The 14,831-nt window shown below is 44.0% G+C and overlaps 2 protein-coding genes and 1 pseudogene across 24 annotated transcripts in view; 2 read left to right on the forward strand and 1 right to left on the reverse strand.

Moving 5' to 3' along the window:
- The window catches only part of TSR2 (TSR2 ribosome maturation factor), a 1,158,091-nt gene that overhangs the window by 471,970 nt on the left and 671,290 nt on the right, over nucleotides 1–14,831 (forward strand). The window lies entirely within an intron of this gene.
- HUWE1 (HECT, UBA and WWE domain containing E3 ubiquitin protein ligase 1) overlaps nucleotides 1–14,831 on the reverse strand; it is a 650,778-nt gene that overhangs the window by 228,971 nt on the left and 406,976 nt on the right. The gene's annotated exons all lie outside the window — the stretch shown is intronic.
- LOC126946760 (39S ribosomal protein L32, mitochondrial-like) overlaps nucleotides 11,516–14,831 on the forward strand; it is a 41,408-nt pseudogene continuing 38,092 nt past the window's right edge.

Here is a 14,831-nt window from a genome sequence, read left to right on the forward strand (position 1 = left end):
TATGTAAATTGGACTTCATAAAAATAACAAACCTACCTTTTATACTTTTAAGGGGTGCCATGTTGTCTTATATTTTAGTTTATCTTGTTTGTTTTTAACTCCTGAAGACATTAATGTTTACCACATTCATTCTTCATTCCTCTTTCATCTTCAGTCTTTCCATCTGGAATCACTTTCCTTCTTCCTGAAATACATTCTTTAAAAGATGTCCTTTCTTTCTTTTTTTTTTTTTTTAAAAGATGTCCTTTCATCAGGGTTTATTCATGGCAAATTCACTTATGTTTGACTGAAAATGTCTTTATTTCAACCTCCTTTTTTCCATAATTTGTAAATATTTCAGTATTAATCTCTAAAGATGACTCATTTGTTATAAAAGTAACTACAGTATCCATTTCATGCCTAAAAATGAACAAGTTTAAAACATTATGAAATAGTCAAGTTTTTAATATCATCAAATACCCAATCAGTATTCCAACTTCCAACTGTCTCATATATGCCATATTTTGTTTTATAGTTTGCTTTCTTGAGTCAGGATATAAATAAAGCCTGAACATTGTAATTAGTTGCTATATCTCTCACATTCCTTTAGCTCTGTAGGTTTGCCCTCCACCTATATTTTTTTCTTTGAAATTTATCCTTTGAAGAAATCAGGTTGTTTGCACTATAGATTTTCCCACAATTTGGATTTCACTGATTGTTACCTTATTCTTTTTATTTTATTTTTATTTACTTTTTTTATTGTGATAAAACATGCATAACATAAAATTTGCCATTTTAGCATTTTTATTGATTCAAAATAATTGTACATATTTATGGGGTACATGTGATATTTTGATACATGTAAGGTGTAATGAGCAAATTAGAATAATCCATTTTAACCATTTTCAAGTTTATAATTCCATAGCATTAACTACATTCACAATATCTGTCCTTTTGGGATTGGATTGTTTTACTTAGCACAATGTCTTTGATGTTCACCCATGTCATAGCATACGTCAAAATTTCATTCTGTTTTGCTGCTCAATAATATTCCATTGTATGTATATACCACCTTTTGTTTATCTGTTAGCGGATATTTAGATTGTTTCCACCTTTTGACTATTGTGAATAATGCTGCTATGAACATGAGTATACAAATAGTTGAGTCCCTGCTTTCAGTTTTGGGGGACGTATACCTAAGAGTGGAATTTGCTGGATTATACAGTAATTCTATGTTTAACTTTTTGAAGAACCACCCAACTTTTTCAACAATGGCTGCACTAGTTTGCTTTCTCACCAGCAAGGTACAAAGCTTCCAATTTCTCCACATCTTCAACAACACCTTATATTCCATTAAAAATAATTATAGCCTATACTCCCAGCACTTTGGGAGGCCGAGGCGGGTGTATCATGAGGTCAGGAGTTCGAGACCTCCTGGTCAACATGGTGAAACCCTGTCTCTACTAAAAATACAAAAATTAGCTGGGTGTGGTGGCACATGCCTGTAGTCCCAGCCTCTCAGGAGGCTGAGGCAGGAGAATCTCTTGAACCTGGGAGACGGAGGTTGCAGTGAGCTGAGATCGTGCCACTGCACCCCAGCCTGGGCGACAGAGTGAGACTCCATCTCAAAAAAAAAAAAAAAAAAAAAATTATAGTCATCTTAATGGGTGTGAAATGGTATTTCATCGTGGTTTTCATTATATTCCCCTAATGACTAATGATGTGTAGCACCTTTTCATGTGGTTATTGACCATTTGTATATCTTGCCTGGATACATATGTATTCAGATACTTTGCTATTTTTTTTATTTTGGTAAAATACACATAAACTAAAATTTACCTTTTCAATCATTTTAGAGTGTACAATTCAGTGGCATTAAGTACATTTACACTGTTGTGCAACTATCACCATATCTGACTCCAGGCCTATTTTGTCATCTCAAACTGAAATTCTATAGTTATTAAACAATAAATTCCTATTCTTCCCTCCCTCCTAGTTTCCATTAACCTACCTTCTGTTTCTGCGAATTTGACTAATCTAGGTATCTCATGTAAGTGAAATTATACAACATATGTCCTTTTTTGTCTGGCTTATTTCCCTGAGCATAATATTTTCAAGGTTCATCCATGTTGCAAAATCTATCAGAATTTCTTCCTTTTTAAGGCTGAATAATATTCCATTGTATGTATATACCACATTTTGTTTATCCATTCATTTTTTGCTGGACATTTGGGTTGGTTCCACCTTTCGGCTATTGTGAACAATGCTGCTATGAATATTAGTTACAAATATCTGTTCTAGTTTCTGCTTTGAAATATTCTGGGTATGTACTTAGAAGTGGAATTGCTTGATAATATGGTAATTCTATGCTCAATCTTATGAGGAACCACCATACTATCTTCCACAGTGGCTGCACCATTTTCCATTCCCACCATAAAGCACAAGGGTTCCAATTTCTCTAAATCTTCACCAATACTTGTCATTTTCTGTTTCTTTTTTCAGTATGTTTGTTTTGGTTTGCATTTGTCTAATGATTAGGGATGTTGAAGATCTTTTCATGTGCTTATTGGCCACGAGTATACCTTATTTGGAGAAATGTGTAAAGTTCTTTGCCCAGTTTTTAATTGGATTATTTTTTGTTGTTGAATTGTAGGAGTTCCTTACATATTATGGATAGTATTCTCTGTATTAGTTTGCTAGGGATGCCATAACAAACTACAGACTAGGTGGCATAAATAACATAAATTTATTTTCTCATTATTCTGGAGTCTAGAAATCCAAGATCAAGGGTGGTTTCATTTTGAGGCTTCTTTCCTTGGCTTGTAGATGGCCATTTTCTCCTGTCTTCACGTGGTCTTTCCTCTGTGTTTATCTGTCTCTTAATTTCCTCTTCTTATAAGGTCACCAGTCAAATTGGGTTACAACCCACCCTAATGACCTCATTTAACCTTAATTAACTCTTTTAAGACCCTATCTCCAAATACAGTTACATTGAGGGGACACAATTCAGCCCATAACAATTCCTTAACAGATACAATGTTTTCTCCCAGTCTATGGGTTACTTTTCATTCTCTCTCTCTCTCTCTTTTTTTTTTGTTTGATACAGAGTCTCACTCTGTCACCGAGGCTGGAGTGCAGTGGTGTCATCTCGGCTCACTGCAACCTCCGTCTCCTGGGTTCAAGCAATTCTCCTGCCTCAGCCTCCCAAGTAGCTGGGATTACAGGCAATTTTCATTTTCTTGATAGTGTCCTTTCATGCATAAAAGTTAAGCCCAATTTATTTATTTTTTATCTTTTTGCCTGTGCTTTTGGTGTCATATCCAAGAAATCATTGCCAAATCCAATGTCATGAAGATTTCCTCCTATTTTCTTCTAAGAGATTTGCAGTTTTAGCTCCCAGGTTTATCACCTCTCAGTCTTTTGGCTAAGATCAAGTGTAGCTCCTATGTTTAAGTCTTTGATCCTTTTTTTTTTTTTTTTTTTTTGAGATGGAGTCTCGCTTTGCGCCCAGGCTGGAGTGCAGTGGCCGGATCTCAGCTCACTGCAAGCTCCGCCTCCCGGGTTTACGCCATTCTCCTGCCTCAGCCTCCCGAGTAGCTGAGACTACAGGTGCCCGCCACCTCGCCCGGCTAGTTTTTTGTATTTTTAGTAGAGATGGGGTTTCACCGTGTTAGCCAGGATGGTCTCGATCTCCTGACCTCATGATCCGCCCGTCTCGGCCTCCCAAAGTGCTGGGATTACAGGCTTGAGCCACCGCACCCGGCCCTTTGATCCATTTTTATTTTACTTTTGTACATGGTGGAGGATAAGGATCCATCTTCATTCTTTTGCATACGAATATCCAGTTTTCCCAGCGCAAACTGTTGAAAAGATTTTCCCATTGACTAGTCTCAGTATCCTTCTCAAAAATCATTTGACCTTATGTATGAGGGTTCATATCAGGGCTTTCAAGTCCATTCCATTTGTCTATATGTCTGTTTTTATGCCAGTACTACACTGTTTTGATTACTGTAGCTTTGTGGTAAGTTTCAAAATCAGGAAGTGTGAATCTTCCAATGCTGATCTTTTTCAAGGTTGTTTTGAGTATTTGGGATCTCTTAAAAGCCATATGACTTTTTGGATAAGTTTTCCTATTTCTGAAAAAAATGACAAGGGGACGGTTTCTGTCAATTCATTTTCTTAATCTGAATGAACCATGTTTTCCTGTTTCTTTGTATTCCTTGTGATTTTTTTTGGTTCAAAATTGAGCATTTATTATTATAATGTAATAACTCTGGAAATCAAATTCTCCCATTTCCCTAGGGTTTTCTGTTTTTTGTTTTTTGTTTTTTTTTAATTGAAGGCTGTAGGAGTCTGTTTGCTTTTAGATCTTTCCAAACTATTTTTCAAAGACCATTTCTTGTCACACGTGCTCACTATAATCTATGTTCCTTTAGCTTGTGTTCAGCTAATATTTTGATAGAAATTCCTCTGAATTCCAGGGATAGAAACAGAGAAACAAACAAACAAAAAAATCCAAAGAGAGAGAAAGAGAAAGAGATCAACCACCTGTCCTAATCTTTGCAGACTGGCCCTCTGCTGAGGCCATCCTTACCAATTAGGCTTATTCTGAGCCTAGAGATCAGCCTGCCTGTTGTGTTAAATCCAATATCTGGCCCCTCTCTAGGCAGCTTCTGTTGCCTGATTTTTTTTTTTTTTCCCGTTGTTGGTCACACTTTCCGTTGTTGGTAATATATTGTAGCAACTCTAGATACTGATTTGCCTGCCCTCTGTCCAATGTTTGTTTATGTAGTTGCTTGTTTTGTTGTTGTTGTTGTTGTCATTGTTTTCTGCGTATTTTTTGGTAGCTTAACTAGACTATTGAAAGCTATCTCCCCACAGTATGAAACCTCTGGTGCTGCTCCTCAGGGTTCTGACTTGGGCATGTGCACAGTCGCCATGAGATGACAGTGCTTTTAGCAGGGCTCATTTTGACAGTCTCTTTCCCTGATCTCTCTGTCAAAGTATCTACTTCACTTGGTATCACACACAGCTGTCAGTCTCCACTACTTCCTGGTGGATTGCTCTGTTATATTTGACAATGCTCTGGGGCATAATTTGCTCCACAGTCCGATTCAGTGAGTTTCAGGCAGGGGTAGTTTTTAAGGCCAGGCTATGAAGTTTGTTATAATCCCAGCAGGGTTCTTCATAGCTGTATAGTTCCCTGTTTCTGTCAGGTGAACTAGCTGGCCTATGATTTTGCTTGTTGCTCTTAATGAAGAGGAGCTATTGTTTTCAAGTGTTTCTAGTTTTCGACTTCCTCACACTTGATTACAGACAAAGTCAATTCTTTTGGGAGTGCTTTGCAGCTCCTTTTCTTTTTTTTTTTTTTTTTTTCAGACGGAGTCTCGCTCTGTTGCCCAGGCTGGAGTGTAGTGGCTCAATCTTGGCTCACTGCAATCTTTGCCTCCCGGGTTCAAGTAATTCTCCTGTCTCAGCCTCCTGAGTAGCTGGGATTACAGGCGCACACTACCACACATGGCTAATTTTTGTATTTTTTAGTAGAGACGGGATTTTGCCATGTTAGCCAGGCTGGTCTTGAACTCCTGACCTCAGGTGATCTGCCTGCCTCAGCCTCCCAAAGTGCTGGGATTACAGGCATGAGCCAGGAGCTCCTTTTCTTATACATTTCCTTTCCCCCTAGGAAAAAAATCTCTGAGCCCCTATTGGGGCACTGAGCAAGGCAGTAGACCCTTGTCTTCTCGGCTTGCCTCTTCCAGAGTGGAACCTCTGTTCCATGATTGAACTGGAGTGAACTTGATTGGGCCACCTGTATTCCTGGACTTTCATCCCTGGGGTAGAGCCTCTGCCCTATGAGCAGGAGCTAAGTGGGGGAAGGGAGCCCCTATGCCTTTTGACTGTACTCGCCAGGAATTTAGCCTCTTCAACTCAGAGTTGGAAGGGATGAGAAATTCTAGTGGCTTGTCCCTCCAGGTCAGATATGGTAATTGTTGGTTGGGTGCTGAGAAGAGAGGGAGCCCGTCTTTCTCCCATCAAGTCGAGTGGGAAAATGAGGAAGGAGGGAGTGAGTGGGTTGTAACTCAAAAGCCACAGACTCTTACTGTTCTTATCAAGTTTGAGTGAATTTTCTTGAATGAATGTTTCTTCATTTGCTCAATTTTTAGACATTTAAAATGGCTGTTCTTTCCATCATTTTCATCAGTTTTGCTTGTATGCTAGGGTGTGGGTCCATGGAGCTCATTATACTGTCCTAGAAGTGGACTTCACATCTTTTCCATATTTTTTTAAAAATAATGTAAGATAATTGAACATGTTTAAAGGCTGAGTCAGGAGAAAGGGAGAGGTTGGAGATAGAGAAGGGAGAGAGGTAACTGATTTATCAAGATTCCAGATGAGGTAGTGGGGAATAGGACACATAACACTGGTAGAAGAAGTAGCGGACGTGAAAAAGAGCACCTCTTCCACTGTGTCAGGGGGAAGGAGTGAGTACAGGACAGGTAGGGATGGTTAAGTTTGTAAGTAGTTTGTTGCAAGGAGTTGAGGACATTCTTGTCTGTTGTCTTCTATTTTCAACGCAGAGAAGGTGAGATGACAGTGAGTGTGAGGGTGAGGTAGAGGTGTGGGAAGGCTGAAGAGAATGGGGATTTGGCAAAACTGCTGCGGAGATTTGGGCTAGAGTTTCATATTTTCTCTGCCTTCAAAGGGAGATGCTCAGAATTATGTGTGTGAGTACCTCTTTTAATGTCTCATGAAACCACAAATGAATTTCTGGTCCTAGATGTTTGTTGAGCTGGCCACAAGATAAACTCCCCTGGAATTTTATTCCAAGGCAAATTTCCACTTAGAAATGTCTCCTGGCTGGGCATGGTGGCTCACGCCTGTAATCCCAGCACTTTGGAAGGCTGAGGTGGGCAGATCATGTAAAGTCAGGAGTTGGAGACCAGCCTGGCCAACATAGTGAAACCCCATCTCTACTAAAAATACAAAAATTAGCCAGGCATGGTGGCGCACACCTGTAGTCCCAGCTACTTGGGAGGCTGAGACAGGAGAATCTCTTGAACCTGGGAGGCAGAGGTTGCAGTGAGCCAATATCACGCCACTGCACTCCAGCCTTGGCGAAAAAGCAAGACTCTCTCTCAAAAAAAAAGAAAAAAAAAAAAAAAAGAAAAAAAAACAAAAAGAAATGTCTCTCCTTTTTTTTTTTTTTTCCAGAAAATGGAAACTTGGGAATTCTGCCCCCGCCTCCTTCCTGCTACAGCTGTCAGGAAGCTCAGGGGCACACTGAGCCCCATACTCTCTGAGGCGCCTGCTCACATACATTCCCTTGGCTTCCTTCCTCTCAGAGCTCTTTGTTCTGTTTTCTACCCCACAGGATTGGTTCTACCCTCTGTTTTAACCTTTAAGGAGAATGGGGGAGGGACCTGCCATTTATAGCTTAGGGCTGAAGAGTGCAGACTGCAGGAACTCAAATGGCCTGTGGGCCCAGCTCCCCGCTGCTGCTGTGTGTCCCTGGACAAGCGACTCAATCTCTCTAAGCCTCTGGCTCCTCATCTACAGCGCAGGCATGACCACAGCTCCTACTTCATAGGCAGTGCTGTTGGAAATAAATGAGGCCATTCATGTAAAGCGTTTGGAGCCACACCTGCATCTCAGTGAGTGCCACCTAGTCCTCACGAATACAATGATCATGCAATCTTCTCTTCACCACGTAATTGGGAGGGAGGAATCTCTCAAAGTCTCACAATGGTCCTGAGCTGTAGATGGCATCTCGTCCATTTTACAGATGGGAAAAGTGAAGTCGAGCAGTGGAGTGACTGGCTTTGATGGTCCCACATCAAGGGAGTGTCAACACTGGGATTTGGATCCAGTCTGTGTGTCTGTGTACCTCTGTGTCAGCAGGGTTGAATGAGTTGGGACCTCTTATGCTAAACAGCTTTGGAGGGGCGGCCACATGAGCCAGGGATTTCTCTGCGTCTGTCCTCTCATCTCTCAGATGAGGTGAGCAGGCCTGCTTCATGATTCTCCAACCTGGATGGACATCAAGGTCACCTGAGACTGGTTAAAGACACAGCTTCCTGGGCCCCACCCCCATGCTACTGAACCAGATCCTGAAGGTTGGGCACCAGAAGTCTGCATTTCTGGCAGCCCATGTCGTGATTCTGATGTAGCCAGTCTGGCCTTCCAAAACCTCTGGGTGAAATTTGAAGCAAGTCTGTGAGGCAGGACGCGTCTCTTCCCTCCAGGGTGTGAGACGGTGTCCTCCTAAGAGCCTGCAGTTGCTGTGCGCTCACTGTCCTGCCATTCTCATTGGGGATCCAGGGAAAAGCACGATTTGGCCGGTGTGGCTTCTACAATCTCAGCAGAATAAACAGGGAAAGTTTCGCACAAAAATTCCTGATTCACACTTGTTTTCTCATTCATTCACGCATTTACTGGCATTACTTTCACCCACTCTTTCCTTCACTCACATTTATTCATTCTTTTTTACACTCACATTCACTCTCTGTGTCAGGCAGATTGCTGTCCCGAAACGCATGGCAAACTCCATGGGCAAACTGACGGTGAACTCATGAGGACATAATTTACAGAGGTGGGTGGCATTAGAGGACCCACAAGGGATGGGCAGAGACTGAGGAACTGTATCTGCCAAAAGCCCTGAAGGGTCAAGCTGCAATGGCAGTTAAAAGAAAGTGGCAAGAGTCATAGCCATGGAAGAGGAGCTGCCCATGGGAGCTGATGGCCCGAGTTAGGGGAGCCTCGCGACAGCTAAAGCACAACCCAGCAGATAGGGAGGCATAGGGATAAATACCCGAAAGCTCTTGCTCTGACCTCCACACATCGGGTGCCATTGTCTCTCACTTGCAGGACAAGGAGCCCAGATGATGCAATCAGCAGGGGTCAGTCTCCTGAAGCACAGAGCGGGACAGGCATATATGGGGAGTGGATTTAGAGGAGCAAGCGGGGAGTAACAAAGAAAGCCCCCCACCATTAGCCCCTGAGCTGCCCTCGCTCCTGTTTGGGTCTGGCCCAACCACCCGTCCCACTTCAAGGTCTTCAATGTGGGCACATGCTACGTGGTAACCAAGGGCAGGATCACATCCCGAGCCACATAGTCTACTACCTCATGAACATCCCATCACGCCCCACTCCATCTACCTATACCAGCATGGTGAGAGCAAACTCAACCTCAGAGGCTGCATTGGAGGCAAGCAGGTAGGGAGGGCCACACACACCCAGATGGGTTGGCTGGCCTGTCCCAGATGGGCTGGAGGTGTAGGGGTGGCCACATTCTGGGTCCTGAGGTGGGCCACCCAGGGATGCGGTAGAAGCAGATTTCGTCACTCCTGCTTCTCCACCCGTCAGCCACTCAGTCTTGCCTCAGCTGCCGAATGGCTCCCAATGCCACCTGCTCTGCAGGTCTAAGAGTTTGGCCCTGGCACCCAAGGCCTGCCCAAAGCCAGCTGCTCCTTGACAGTGACCCGCTTGGTCCTGCCTGACTGGTCCCCTCATCTTTCTCACAACTCTGTGCCTTTGCTGGTACAGTTTCCCCACCTAGACGGCCCTCCTCTCTTCCATCTGTCAGCGGGTGACCAATACTGGTCACACAGACAGCTGCCCTGAGACACCCACCCTTGAATCACTCTTCTTCTCCCCAACACAGGGCAGATACTGCCCTCTCCGCCTCACCCCAACACAGGTGTCACGCTGGCAGCCCCTGTCCCCATCCGTGACTGTGTCCTTCCTGCCTGTCCCCCAACTTCCTTCCAAGGCCCAGCACCCACTCCATGGTGTGGTCCAGGAAGCCCTCCCCATCCTCTCCTCCCTCCCAGGCAGGTTGCTGTGACCTGGGTTCCAGCTCTCCCAGTTCTGGCCCATGTGTGACTCTCTTGGCCTGAGTCTCTTCTCCCCAGCCCAGCACAGTGACCTACACGTTCTGATTGCTGGCTGAATAAAGGGATCCATTACTACAGCATTTGGCCTTGTGCCTCAGCTTGTTAGCACAGGTATTGTTCCTGCTGGCAGGACTGCTTGGGGGTGGGACAGGTGGGAAATGAAGTGCAGGAAGGACAGTTGTTGTCACAATTGTCATTTATTGGACACCTATGCACAGTCATGGTGCCATCTGCTTCCGCATGTGTGGCTCATTTCATCTTCACCACAGCTCCATGGGGTGGACATTCCTGCCACCGGTTTATGGATGAGGAAGCAGAAAGCAGCCCCAGGGCAGGTGGTCTGGACAAAACAAATCCCAGACTGAAAGCTGGGCCTACCCGCCTGCCCTCAGCTCCCCTACTGGAGAGGTGGTGGTGCCCCGGGCAAGGAGCTGCTCCGATGGCCCCGTCCTAGTGGCTCCCTTTCTGTTACCTCCAGACTGACAGCCTCCTCTCTAGGTAGACTCTGACCTGTGACTGCCCCATGGCCCACTCCTCAGAGCAGAGTCAGAGGTCGCTGGAGGCGTGACCCTGGCCCATGGCAGCCCCTACAGCCAGGGCCATCTTGGTTGGAGCCAGCCCGGCCTTGCCCACACAGCTCAGAGCCCAGATGGACATGTGGCCGTCTCCACAGGGCATACCTCCCTGCACACAAGCGTGTGTGTGCATGCATACAGCCGGTGCCACCTTCATGTTCATCACAGAGCACCAGGCCCAGTTTACAAAGCACCTCCCCGTCGAGGTAGCTGTCACTTGTGCAGCACCCGCTGTGTATCAGGCCGCGGACTGGGTGCTCCCCACCCACTATCTAAAGTGTGGCCCCCAGAGAGCAGGCCGGGTGAGCCAATGCTCTTTGGATATGAGGCCAGAGAGGGGCAGGGACATGTGCGAGGGCACAAGGGACCATGTAAGGGAGCTGGGGGAGTTTACCCTACGGCTCCTACCTCCCAGTCAAGGGCTTCTTCCACCAGAGCACGCTGACTGCTGACTCATGTCCATAATAAAATGTATGTATGAAACGCCTATATCCGCATATAGAAATGTGTGCCTGGACCTATGCACCTGTGCAGATGTTCCTAACACATGCCATCAGCGGTTAACAACACACCTAACCACAGAGGAGTGAATCACCAGTTCCTCTGGCCTCCCACAGCCCTTTATGGTTCCCCTCGGTGCTGCCAGTGTTTCCCTCACTGGACTGGCCGTGTCTTGAGAACAGGAACACCCCAGCACCCAGCACAGGGTGCTCACTACGTGGAACCCTGCAGTCACTATACATGACAGTTGAAGGAACAAATAAATGTCTGAATGCGTTGAGTATCTGACAGACTGGGATGCTGTGTGGAGCCTGTGACAAGCCCCATCTGGAGAATCGAAGCACGAGCTTCTACCATTTTGGAGCAAAAGCCATGCTCTCTTCATCAAATAACCGCTCACTTTTTGAGAAGCGGCACTTGGCACCTGATGATTAACACAAGGTCGAACTACTGGCTCCTGGTAGAGTGTGAGCACTTAACCACGGGACCCCAAGTGACCATGCAACCTGAGCTGCCCACCCTGGGCCTGTGCCATCTTATCCACCAAATCATAAAGTCGGGCAGGCAATGACAATGCTTGTCACCAAAGGGCAGTGGTCACAGGAGATCAGACCGGAGCAGGCCCTGCAGGCACAAGTGAGTTATGGGAGGCTCACCCTCCCCATAACACCTTCTCCTGCCGCATGGCTTGCCCTCCCTCCGCTCACACCGAGGGCCTTGTGTGGAGTTCCCAACAGGCAGCTTCCCAAAGAAGGAAAAAAGCCCAGGAGCATGGTTTGCGAATGACACGCATAATAAACAAGTGTGACCCTGATGGGAAGTAAGGAAGGGAAATCCTCTTCAAAGTCAAAACAGCCATGCGCGCCGTGTGGTTGATCTCTGTCCAGAAAGTGACCTGGCCAGGGGCACTGATCAATACAGATTGCGTCTGGCCAGATAGTCAGAAACTTGGAAGGAACAAGATTGGAGAACTGATAGCAATAATGACCATGTAATAAACTACTTAGAGTACTCATTATGTGCAAGGCACAGTTCTAATTGCTTTGCCTGCATATATTTGAGGAGCAAGTGGACAGATCTCTCAGGATGGGTTGTGTGGGGGTATCTGTGTCCCATGTGAGTACTCACCAAAAGGAGCATGATTACGCAGCCCGTGGAGATCTGTCAACATCTTCTCCAGACACCCGGTGCTTGTTCAAAGAGCCAATGAACAAAATTATCATAGTAGTATCATTATCATTATCAACATTGATTTACCTTCACTTAGGTTGCCTTGGCTCCCAACACTGCTGAGTGCCCAATCTCTCAACAGCAGAAACCCCAATATGTCACCATTGCCTAGAGAGACCAACAAGTCTTTGAATGACAGGGGCATTACATCGGATCCCCTCCATCACGGAACTGGCATTAATTTATCCTCACTGAAATAGTCACATATTCTGGAATGTATTTGCCTTCCATTCCTACAGTGCATCTATCAGCACCATCATCCTTCAATTTTCTAATTACTTTATACAGCTTATATACCATTGAACTATCCCATGCAATATTTTTTTCTGATCAAGGAACACATTTCACAGTGAAAGAGATAAGATAATGGTCTCATGACTAAGCAGTTCTCTGTTCATATGACATAGACAATCACCTATAAACAATTGCTCTTACAGAAAGGTGGAATGGCCTATGAACTATATGGTTATGGTGACAATTAGGAAATAGTTTGTGAGATCTAAATGCCATTCTATAGAATTCAGTATGTTCTCTGGATTAACAACCCATATATGCTGCTTTTTCTCCCATAAACAGAATATTGTATGTCTAGAAACCAAAGAATAGAAATGGGAGTAACACCTGACACCAGTTCGGTTAGTAAAACTTGCAAAACTTTTGATTCATAGGAAGTTAAGACTTCCATCTGGCCACCTGGAGCTCCTAATGCCATGGAATCAATGGGCAAAAATGGGGAGAGTAAGGTTCCTGTGTTGGCTGGGATGAGTGATCTTAATTATCAAGGGGGAATGGGGAGTGTGCAATACAACAGTATTGGGGAGAACATTTTCTGGGACCTAGGAGATTCACTGTGTGATCCTAGTTCTGCCATGTCCAATGGCAAAAGTTCACACAGATTTTAATGACTCAATAAAGGTGGGACTTCTGAAAGCTCAGATTCCACATAATCATTGTGGAGACAATGTCTAGGGTCCCTTAGGAGCATAACACACAACTTGAACAAGGCGCGTTCAAGATTACTGGGCCTGTGGAGAAGGGCTCAATGTACCTTTTATGAGTCCCGGGAAATCACCCGGGGGGTTTCATTCCCACCACATCCAGTGATAAAGGTTAGCCAAAGAATACAGTAGCCATACACATACAGGACCACAAAGAGCCTCACCTTACTAAGAAAATAACCATGACCAGCTAAGGTACTTGTTAAAGGAAGGGGAACACATGGATTCAATAGAGAGAAAGGGAAGTCAGAAACACTAGCTCTGGTCTCTGGACAAGATGTAATGAGGACTACAAGCACTTTCCTTATTTCCTTCTTTGCTCTGTGCGTGCGTGTGTGTGTGTGTGTGTGTGTGTATGCATATACATACATTTACTTCCATTCTCTTTCTTCATCTTCACACTATATATTGTAGAATATAGTGTGTGAGTAGTGGTACAACATACAACTGAGTTTATAGCTTGCAGCATATCTAGAAGAGATCGCAAGGTGACTAGAAGAGGAAAGGATATCACCCAAATTCTTGGACTTAAAACCAGAGATAATAGAGGATAAGATTTGAGATAATATCCTTTCAAGAAGGAGTGAATAGTGATTACATACACTTTAGTAGCATTATGTTGGAACAAGGCACTTTTGGAAGTGTTAATTTAGGGAAAAGTTTGTTATCTATTTTGCCCTCATAAAGGGCTGGTCCCTACTAAGTACTTCTTGTTTTCTTTCCTTTTGGTTTTCTGGCTACCCATTATTCATATTCTATCTTGTTTTATTCAGTCAAGGCAAAATACTACTCTAGGGCATTCATTTTCAACGTAGGTGATATCATCCCAGGCAAGTGAAAGTTTGTCCTTCATGAGAAAAAAATCTTTGCTATTGGAATGGATTGTGGCCCTCTAAAGCTCAGCCTTACTTGACAAAATCTTATTCCTTAGTATATAGTTTGTCTTGCTGGGTTTTTCTGGGTATCACATGAACAGCACTGATATTGAACTTATTGAAGATATGCTAAATGTATGAAAGATCACTGATATAGAGCCATGTTGAATAAATGATTCTGATTGGAGGACTTTCTTTCAATTACTCATTCTTAAAGTCCTATTGCAAGAGTTGACCTGCTGCCTATTGTCTGCCATTACCTAATTTATGTTTGATCCTCAGTGTTTTTATCTGTTACTCAAGTTTTGAGAATGAAATATAGAGTAAATTTAATTGCACAAAACTCATTCAGTTCATCACTAATTATGTTAAGTACTGAACAGAAAGAATGTCAACAATACGTGAATGACTATCTGCAGCTAGCTATATTAAAAGTTATTTTGTTTTTAGAAACTTTTTAATTTTTAATTTTTGTGGGTACATAGTAGGTGTATATATTTATGGGATACAGGAGATATTTTGACACAGGCACGCAATGTGAAACAGGCACATCAGGGAGAATGGGGAAACAATCCCCTCAAGCATTTATCCTTTGAGTTACAAGCAATCCAATTACATTCTTCTTTTTTTTTTTTTTTTTTTTTTGAGACGGAGTCTCGCTCTGTCGCCCAGGCTGGAGTGCAGTGGCGCGATCTCTGCTCACTGCAAGCTCCGCCTCCCGGGTTCACGCCATTCTCCTGCCTCAGCCTCCCGAGTAGCTGGGACTACAGGCGCCCACAA

The sequence above is a fragment of the Macaca thibetana genome, chromosome X, assembly GCF_024542745.1.
Source record: "Macaca thibetana thibetana isolate TM-01 chromosome X, ASM2454274v1, whole genome shotgun sequence".
Lineage (NCBI taxonomy): Eukaryota > Metazoa > Chordata > Mammalia > Primates > Cercopithecidae > Macaca > Macaca thibetana.